We start from the raw sequence: 10,776 nt of genomic DNA on the forward strand, positions 1-10,776 counted from the left end.
TGACTGGGTAATTTTCTCACCCGCTCGGGGTTAATTTCTTTTTTAAAACAGAGGATCGAAGTTGAATAAAATCGTTTAAAAAGCATAGTGGCAGAAAATAGAAATTTTCCATTTCTGCCCATGGGGTGGCCACAACTGGATACTCTACAATACAATGAGTATCCAGTTGCGGCCACCCCATGGCCAGAAATGGAAAAGTTATTAAAATACTGTACCATTTCTTGCCACATAATTTGTTCGTAATAGTGAATTGAATTTGATAATTTTATACTTTCAGAATAATTTTGAAACTACATTTAACCTATATCTGCCATAATTTATATGTAAACATACTTTGATTAGTAAATATGGGAATTTTACTTATCGTATATCCTTCACGATTGTTACAAGAACAGCGAACCGTTTACGCACTTCTTAAAAAATATAATGTTTTTTCGTGTAAGCAATAAATGTAACCATATATTTCTGGCGGTATACTAAACAAAATATTTACGGTGTGAAATTCTACACATAATTGTGGCTGCAAGCAATTTGAAGCTAAGAAAACCGCGATAATTATGCACATGGCCAAAAACAGTACAGTGGCCACAAACGGTGCGTCTACCCTAGTATTTAGTATTGCGCATAATTACTTACTTTTTTCCATTTTTTATCTCCCGATGCTTCCTGCTTCTTCTCCTCCTGCACAAGTGCATCCTGCAACTGGAAATGATATAATGAATGTATTATTTTATTGAAAATAGTAAGATTCTATGAACATACAGGGTGATTCTCTCGCTGAAGTCCTCAACGACGATGCCGTCAATAATAAGCCGCGCCTCACTAACAAGGAACGTTCGGCAACCCGGAAATTCAAAAAATTATGAAACGTGTTGTGCGAATAGAGATAATTCATCCGTAATGTAACCCTATTTTTCTACTGACCTAATTTTGAACATGTAGGTATATGTTATATTTATCCGCGAATAATATACGCAAACATATTTTTGTGCGTCGAAATCCACGAAACTCAGCGAGGCGGGAGAATCACCCTGTTTAATATTATACAATTTTAATACTTACATTTAACATATCGTCCATTTGTCACTTTAAACCACTTGATTTTTTAAACAAGCTCCGTAACAACTGGAGGTAATTCGAAGACTGACTTTCCTCGGTCAGTCCCTTCGGAAAGTCCCTTCTTCGCCGTAGTTTGCGAAAAGTCCGCAGGGGGCCTAGACTAATTTGTCATATCCGGCGGAACCCATTATGGAAGTTATGTGCCGCATAAGAAACTATACCGCACGCTTAATAATAATGGAATACAACTCCCACATACACAAAATGTTAATGTAATGTTTCTTTTGTACACCGTAAAGGCAAAACATATTAAATAGAAACCAGGGGCAAAAAATTTTGGGGCGCTAAACATTTTCTTGCATGAAGGCGCCAAGCATCCCTCTAACTGAAATCATATATTTAACCAATCTTCCTCAAATTTTGATACGTTATTCCTGCATACTCTAGGGCGGAAATAGGCTGTGTAGCATGTCTCAGAAACGCCTTATTAACATGTAATTTATATGTAAACATGTCATGTGTACGGCTGGTTTGCAGACTACATGACCCGTGTATACGACATTCTACTTCGCGCGCGCATACGCATATTCGGCCCGCGCGATACCTCGCCCGTAGCAGTACCACGATGTTACCACTAGGTGGCGAAGCTTCTCGAGCGTTTTCAGGTTACAAATAGCTGTTGTAAATTAATTCGTACCCCCTGTGGATGTTATTACTTATGTCCCAAGTGCGATCAAATTTGTCAAGATCTACCGCGCCTGCTCGACGTTTGCAAATACTAGCTTTGCTATTCGGCTTCACCCGAAATTTAGATTTTGATTTTATAAAAAAAATCGTTTCTTATTTATTTATTTATTATTTTTTAAATAGCCACGTGCATCTGTATTAGGTAGGTATAATGAGCTGGGCGACACATTCCGTGATCCCTAAGTTTAAACACTTTCTGCTTTATATATTAAGATACACCAGGGTTCGGCAGTTAAACACGCTGAGCAACGTGGAATGTAAAACCTGGACTCATAAGAGTGAATGTTACCGGAAGGTTTGCATTCATTTATGATCCAGGAATTGACTAGGTATGTTAAATTACGAGAAGTTAAAATAGGATGCGCAATAACAATTCATCCGAATGTCAGAAAATCATTATATATACCAAGAATGTTATCTTTTTCGAAATATTATGAAGCAAATTAAGCTTTTTTCAAAATACTTAATTCCCTTGAAAGATATTAATTCTAATAAACACGAATCAGTCACGCTAATACCTCGGGCGAAACCAGGACGGGGCATGCTAGTATTTTATATTTTAGTTCATTATACAGGATGTCCGCGGAAACAGTAAACACCTGGATATTTCCTAACGTATTGGAGATATAAAAGAAATTGTTTATATGAAATTGCATGGTTGGAGGGGGAAAATTTACTGGAGCAGACGATTGTTTCTTGGATTATTATTTTACGAGATACGATGACCAATTTTTTTTTAAACGGAACTCTTTTTTTAACAGATCATTTAATAGTGCGTTTCAAGACGAATTCAATAAGGTATAATGTATACACTTTATTTCAGCCGGTCGTGGAGATATTGTGTTTTAAAATTTGCTAACGCCGCAATGTTGTTGCAATGATCTTGCAAAGTTGCGGCGAAGTTGCGGAAAAGTTGCGACAAAGTTGCGGCGAAGTTGCGACAGAGTTGCGGCAAAGTTGCGGCATAGTTGCAGTGCATTATTGCAACGCAACTATGCCGCAACTATACAGCAACAATTCTATGTCCGCTCCGTGCAATGTTGTACGGCAACGTCGCAGCAACCATACATCGACATTGCGCTGCAACCATGCAACGACGCAAGGTTACTGCAACCATCCTGCAACTTTGCCGCAACGAAGTGTGCTGTATGGGAAAATGAGTTTACATTATTCTCCAATCTAGTAGCTCGATGTAGGTATGTTCCTACATACGCCGTGTCGGGTAGCATTTTTCACCAGAAAAAAAAACTGCTTCCTTCTAAATGCATGGTTAAACATGTGCAATGCGCGCTACAGAACACCTTTACAAGGGTCGATTTTGATGGTTCGGTGCGCAACCAGTAGTGATGGGAATGATACCGCTCAAGCAGTATCGATACCTAGCGGTGAAGTATCATGGCATCTCAAGCACGTATGAGTACCGTAGGTATCAGAAGGTATCGATACCTAAAGGATACCTACTCAAAAGGTTCGATGCTTTGTAGGTATCAACATCTTGGCTGGACTTGGTATTCGATACTATTTGAGCACGAAACAAGCATGCTATAGGTATCGAAACAGGAATGAGTACTTGGCAAGAATCGTTTCCCAAATGATACCTACAAAGTCTCGGTCCTTTAAACTAGACTGCGTTCGGGTCCGACGAGATACCGCACGGCATCCAGATTGCAAGCCCCCCTCCCGGCGATGCCTCACCGAGTGTTGCGACTTTCGACCCTCGAAGTGTTTGGAATACCCATTAAGAAGTGAGAAATCTTTCAATTCCGCATTTCGCATCAGATCTTTGCGAAAATGATGTCAATCGATTCCGTATGTTTCGCCGATGAAGTTAACACCAAGAACGACGTAATTCGGAGCATAATGAAGGAAATTACTTGAAAAATTAATTTCCATAATCTACACCTAACTTTGTTAAAAATATTCCGATTTACATGATATTTGGTATAATTTTCATTGGAAAATCATCAGAAATCCATCGGTATCACTTCCATATCGATACGATAAAGAATAAAGAATTTCTTAATACGCTTAAATGAATATATGATCCTCGACTGCGAGGTGCAACGTCCTTTCGCTGCGGTCGGCCGAGGATTCATACCTGTTTCAGAAAAACTGCATTCTTTATTCTTTATTGTATCGGTATGGAAGTGATACCGATTGCAATAAAAAATCACACGCGTTTACTACATATATCGTCAAGCGTCAATACACTCGGCGGAGGCACATTGAAACAAAAGGGGTAGTCCTCTGACTGCGCGCGGGCCTCAAAGGTGTGAGTGAGAAAGACAAGTCTGCCCCATTATCTCGGAAAGTAGACACCACAGAGGAAATCTTTTAGGCAAAAGTGATGCACCTTTTCATAACATATTCAGCCAATCGTGATCAGATTACGAATAATAGGTCAATTTGTTTAAAGAATATATGAAAAAGTAGTCGTTTTTTACTCCTTTTCCTTATAGATTGTTGATCCATTTTGGTGTAAACTTGTCAACGTAAACTACAGACCAAACTATGAAACACGGATACTTAGAATTCTTCAATTTCGGCAGTTTTAATAAAAACTAAATACACTGTATTGCGCTACGCGTAGCGAACGGGAACCTCAGGTATACATTGTCGTAAAGGATGCAAAACTTTATTACACGTTGGGCCTAATGGAACCAGTTGTTTCCGAAAAACTGGCTAGGCTGATCGGCCAGAGCGTCTCGATAGAGTCGCGGTTTATGGCAGTATTGTCCCGCGAGGCGGCCGTGGACAGCTGTGCGCGCGGGTACGGATGGTTACCAATATACCACCCGCCAAGACAGCAATATACGGATTAACAAAAAGTGGCGTGTTTGTTTACAGCGAATATTCTCTAAATTCTTAAAGATACGCGGAAGTACGTCACTTGATTGCCCACCATAAACGATTAATGAATTTTCGCTTCGCTCTGTAGTCTGACCTGTTACCTTCGAGAGCTCGCTTCATTTGGGGACCCGCGCGGACCCTTCTCCACGGCCGCCTCGCAGGACAATACTGCCATAAACCGCGACTCTATCGAGAGGCTCTGGCCGATCACCCTAGCCAGTTTTTCGGAAACAACTGGTTCCATTAGGCCCAACGTGTAATAAATTTATGCATCCTTTACGACAATGTATACCTGAGGTTCCCGTTCGCTACGCGTAGCGAGTAGAGGCAAGGACCTGGAAGAAATTTTAAAGGATGAAAATAATATCCAAGATACTGTAAGTAAAATATCATAGATATGATGAAAAAATTGTTAATGTTTGTTTTTACTTAATTCGTTAATGTTTGATACCTTTTTCATTATAGCTGAAGAAATTTGCAAAGTATTGAGGATCCAACACTTATGACTTCACGAAAAGGGTCTTGTCCAGCATCGTGACGAACGACGTGGCCCTGCAGTACAGCCGGCTGGGGCGACAAGCAAAGCAGCCGTTCAATAAATCAAAATGTTGCTGTATCCTACAGAGATGTTGCCAAGTCGCTGAATACACGTTGGCGGCAATTTGTTGCCCGGTCTACACAGACACACGTGGTTAATTTTGATGAAAATCTATCTTAATTTGTAAACTGATTTGAATAAAATTCTGCAATGATTAATTTTCTACTAATTTTTCCCCTATTAAAAAAACTAACCGGCACGTCAGTAATTCAATAAATATTTATAAAGTTTTGACACGAGCAGATAAAAAGGTTCGCCTCCCCTGACCTAGGACATGGGACCCTTTAGAAGCGAGTGCTCGACATCCGAGAACCATGGGACCATAAAAGACAAAGCTAGCACTAGCCATTATAAGAACGGGAAAATAGAAAATTCTTCATCGGATCTGCACGAAAGTCACGTCTGAGAATTGTCTCCTTGTACTTTCACAAGGAAATTGATGTCATGAAATGACAAAACCGGACATAATTTTAACTATAATTATTAACGATATTACATGTCCGCCGGTTTCTGGCAATAAATGAATCCAGATCTTCGCGTTTGCATAGCCAAAAATTCCTAAGGGCGACTGGTTAAAACTGCAAAATGTCAACACTGAGAGTCACTCTCGCGGTTGAGTTTGGTTGGCAACAACGACGCTCGCGGTCTCAATACCATAAAAAAATCGTTTAAAAAAAGAGTCCTCGCGTATACGCTTCCCAACGTTCTCGAACATTCTTTTGCATTCTGAAACAATGGCACCCGCGTGCACGTTCGCAAATTTGCCTGTTTTAACCGCCGGATTAGCACTATTCGAATCCCGCTTCAGAGATTTATACCCTGCTGTATGCGTGAGAGCAGGGTGTTAATAATTCTTTAGTTAGACAGACACAAACGAAGATACGGTTTATTAGAATCAAGAAGAAAGACACGCGGTTATATACACGTTGCACTTGGCTCGTTGAACTTCGGCCCGTATGCAGCCGTGCATACACTCTGCCGCCCGTAAACGTATTGTTGCTGTGTCCGTATACTTACACCCTCGCGTAAAGGCACGGTTAAACACGTGTAATGCGCGTTGCAGAAGACCTTTGCGAGGGTCGATTTCGATGGGTCCACGCGCAATGAAGGATCGCGTGCCGTAAAGAAACGTATGGACAGGATTTTGGTTGTGCACGGTTTTTCACACGCATTCGCGCGTATTGCAAATGTTTTTACCCCGCCTTTAACCTAAACGTTTTTCCGGCACGTTTGTAAAATTGTGTATCGTATTCCCTTACCTTCGTTTCGCGCACACGTTGCTCTTGTCCGTCTGCCATCGACTGATCACGAACGCGATCGCGCGTCGGCGATCAGCTACTTCGCCGGTAACCTAGATCCCCATAATACATATTTAGGGTAGACTGAGGCAAATTGGATCAAAATAAGAGTTCAGTCTGTTGCAATTAACTTTTGGTACCGAAAATCACTGGCGGACGCCATGCAATTTCTGTAAGACACACATTATTCTCAAAAATACACTTTTCAGTCGGCTCGGTCTGATCGCTAACAGCTTTCTGCCGATTCTCCTTCCGGTCGTTAGGTACACCGGGCCCCCCCCTCTCTCTCTCTCTCTCTCTCCTCACGCGCGACTGAGGCAAACCCGCGAAATTCGTACTGCAAGTCTATACTTCTTAAATCGCGAAAGAAATGAGCATTTCGACTGTTCGTGCTACCTCATTCCTCATTGTGTTGCAAAGCCTACAGTGCTAGCAAAAAAGACAAATTGGGGTCATTCGTTTGACCCGGCAATTCCTCTCAGTGCTACACACAATAAAGGCAGGATCCCACTATTGCAACGGCGCGTCGCGCACGGGATTGATTTACGAGTTTCTCGATTTTTCGAGCAGTGTGAAGCACTTGAAAGGGTCGATTTTTACGACGAGGCGCGCGTCGAAAGCGTTCGTGTGCGCCTTATGCAGAGATTTCAACGTGCTGAAAGGTGTCTCGCAGCCCCAAGAGCAAAAAATCGAATGGCGGAGAAATATGAACACCAATGGATACCTGGCCTTCTCCCGTTTAAAATTATATCAAATGTCATGTAAACCGTACGTGCGGAGAGAGTCTGGCCGGCGGCGTTCTTTTAATTCGATTCGAAAAACAAGAACGTCTACCTATACCGTCGTTAACCGCCAACTGGCGGGACAATACGATCATAAATCGCGACACTGGCGAAACGCTTTGGCCGATCAGCCTGATTAATTTTTGGGAACCAGATATGGCATTTTCCTCCCCTACTAGCTAATCCCTCTACGTTCGGCAGGCAATAAACCATGCTCCGCTACAGCATAATTAAATTATAATGATGTTCTGAGCACTGACCATGGCGTAAAATTAATCTTATGGATGGCACGATGACCAAAAGAAGATGTTCTTATGTTAAATCGAAGAATGTTTCCCCGGTAACGGGGTTGGAAATGAAAAAACTTTGAACTAGTACCAGGGACAAAAGGGGTAGTCTTCTGCCTGCGCGTGGTCCGGCCCGCGTCGTCCCCCCTTCTACAGCTCCCTTATCTGACGAGTATAAACACGCGCGAATTTCAATACAAAATCACGCGTTGACGTATTCTGTGCGAGAGAAGGTGGGCCTTAGGGAGGATGTATTTGCTGTGAAGAGGGGCTCTTTCAGAAAGTGGCCGTTTGGGAGGAATACAAGTCCGATTCGTTAGGGAGCAGATTACATTAGGACTAAGCGACGCCGAAAACGCGCAGAAAAAATACTTACCTGTGGTAGTCTGGTTTGCCAGATGTGTAGCTTGGCTATAGCCCGACTTACCTAGCACCTCGGTGGAAAAACCCGAGAGTATGCCGAAAATCATAAAGTCCTTTTACCTGAGAACGAACGCTGCGCGAACAAGCGATTGCCTAGTCGCAAAGAAACGAAGAAATTTCGCTTCAATAATACCAAATTTCAAACTGTAAGTCGCCTGCGCCCCCAGAACTGTTTAGCTTACACACCCCCGTTTGAAGCCAGATAGAGCGTAAGTCCCCACCGTAAAACCCTCAAAGGTAGAACAGCATGGGCTCATCCGCCCTTGACTATACTTATACCTATTAACCCTCCGTATTCTGAGCCTGGGTCAATTTTGACTCACCGTTTCAGAGCGCTCACGCACACAGTGACGGGGCGGTTAATATTATTCGCAGCCAAGCGGTCATTTAGCTGTCGTCAAGGAGCGCTTCGCGCTTGGGGGTGTCATAAACCGGGTTTTTCCGGGGACATTGTTGGGGCCTAAAGAGTCAGAAGTTCGAAGCGACTGCGTTGCTTTGGGGCATTCGCGAATGTACCGCTGACAACGACGCTTCGCTGCATTCTCGATTTTTTCCTGTGTCTTTTTTTTGTTAGCTTTGTTGTTTTTATTATTATCGTTATCGGTGTTATCGTTGTTATCACTGTTATTATCGTTATCGTTGTTATTGTTGTTTTGTTTGTTTGGTTTGTATTGATACAATGTCTAAACTACCAAACGATGAGCAATCACTTTTTGTGGAAGACGACGAAGACGTTTACAACAGCGACCAGTCATCGGATGGTGGAAGTGTTTCGAATAGCGATTCGGAGCCAGAAGTGCAGGATTGGGAATCCGATGAATCTTATACGTCAGAATCCGAAGAAGATACTGTTCCAGAAAATGAAACTGTATTTGGACGTAACTGGCAGTACATCGCACCCAATAACGGAGCAGTCGCAGACCTTTCGCGTAAGTGTTCACTTACAGAAAAAAGTGAACACGTAGAAACGGTGGATGAATGTTTCCATTTACTTATCAATGATGAAATCATGCATACGATCATTCTCCACACAAATATCAAGGCAAGGAACAATATGCCGCCAAATAGACACTGGAAGCCAGTGGACCGTATAGAGCTCGATGCATTTTTTGGTCTTCTCCTACTTATTGGGCGGTTTAGAGAATCACGTGAACGCAAACAGGACCTGTGGAAGACAAGCGATGCATTTTCTCGACCATTTTATACAGCAACAATGTCACGTGATCGGTTCATAGATATACTAAGGTATGTTATTATTATTATTATACTTATTTATTATCCTTGTCGTTCGGTTTTGGATGGCTTTCGCTTACATCTTCACATATATCCACACTTACATTTACATTTTACTCAGGTATATTCGTTTTGACGATTCAACCACAAGAGAAGAAAGAAAATCAAATGATAAATTGGCACCCGTGAGGGATATTACAAATATATTTGCACAAAACTGCAAGGACTCGTACGATGCAACAGCCGTTGGGTGCGTCGATGAACAACTAGTCACATTTCGCGGCCGTTGTTCATTCAAGGTGTATATGCCAAGCAAACCAGGAAAATATGGCATCAAAATATGGACCCTTTGCGATTCAAAAACTTTTTATTGCTGCAACATGCAAGTATACCTGGGGAAACAAGGAAAGGCCCCAGAAAAGCAACAAGGTCAACGTGTCGTGAAAGAAATGACAGATTTTTGGAGAAATTCTGGCCGCTGTGTAACAACAGATAATTTTTTCACGGACATAAGTTTGGCAGAATATCTCTTAGAAAGCAAACTTTTTTTGATTGGTACAGTTCGAAAAAATAGGCGGGACTTACCCAAAATACTGACGCAAATACAAGATCGATGTATATATTCTTCTTATTTTTTATTTACGGAAACAATAAGTTTAGTCTCCTACATTCCGAAACCGCGAAAGTGCGTTGTACTACTTTCTCCACTACACCGTGAACATAGTATATCTACAGCAGCAGAAAACTTCAAACCCGAAATAATAAAGTATTATAATTCCACAAAAAGTGGGGTAGATGTTTTAGATAAATTAGTAAGAGAATACTCTTGTAGGCGTTGCACCCGCCGTTGGCCATTATCATTGTTTATGCACTATATCGACATCGCCGCATACAATGCTTTTGTTATATGGCATACTAAGAACCCTACATGGGAAGTTAGACATTCGTCAAAAATGAGGCGAAAGTTATTTTTAGAAGAATTAGCAAAAAAATTGACTGCTAAAAATATTGATAGGCGGGCTAGTAAATTTGAAAATGAAGAAGGAGGGCTACATGCAAATGTTGCAACCGCGATAGAAGCGACGGGACGAAAAATTGTAAAGAAAAAAAAACTAGCAGGTCACAAGCGTGGTAGATATTGTTTCTGTGTGGGGAGTAATAATAAACATCAAACTGTATGCGATTCTTGTAAAAAATATGTGTGTAAAAACCACTGTACAGAAAACCGCACACTTTTATGCAGTACATGTACTAATATAAATGTTGAATAAACATGATTCTTTTTATAATTTACAAATCGCAACCATATTATTGTTTCGTATATGTAGAACAAGTATCCAAACGTAATCCGAAACCCTCTTCCACCACGTTCCGTAGTATTTCGGTGAGGATCTCGAGCTTGAGTGACCATCCCCACCTGAATAATGTATCGGTGAGGGTCTCGAGCGACCGTGAATATGTATTAGTGAACTATCGGTGTGGGTCTGCAAAGACCCAGG

The 10,776-nt window shown here is 41.6% G+C and overlaps 1 long non-coding RNA gene across 1 annotated transcript; it reads left to right on the forward strand.

Moving 5' to 3' along the window:
- The first annotated feature begins 8,624 nt into the window (after nt 1-8,624).
- Nucleotides 8,625-10,561, forward strand: LOC143377444 (uncharacterized). Its single transcript, XR_013087338.1, has 2 exons — nt 8,625-9,289; nt 9,399-10,561. It is a non-coding gene; the product is annotated as an uncharacterized LOC143377444 (long non-coding RNA).
- Nucleotides 10,562-10,776: the final 215 nt, after the last annotated feature.

Source organism: Andrena cerasifolii, chromosome 16, assembly GCF_050908995.1.
Source record: "Andrena cerasifolii isolate SP2316 chromosome 16, iyAndCera1_principal, whole genome shotgun sequence".
Taxonomy (NCBI): Eukaryota; Metazoa; Arthropoda; class Insecta; order Hymenoptera; family Andrenidae; genus Andrena; species Andrena cerasifolii.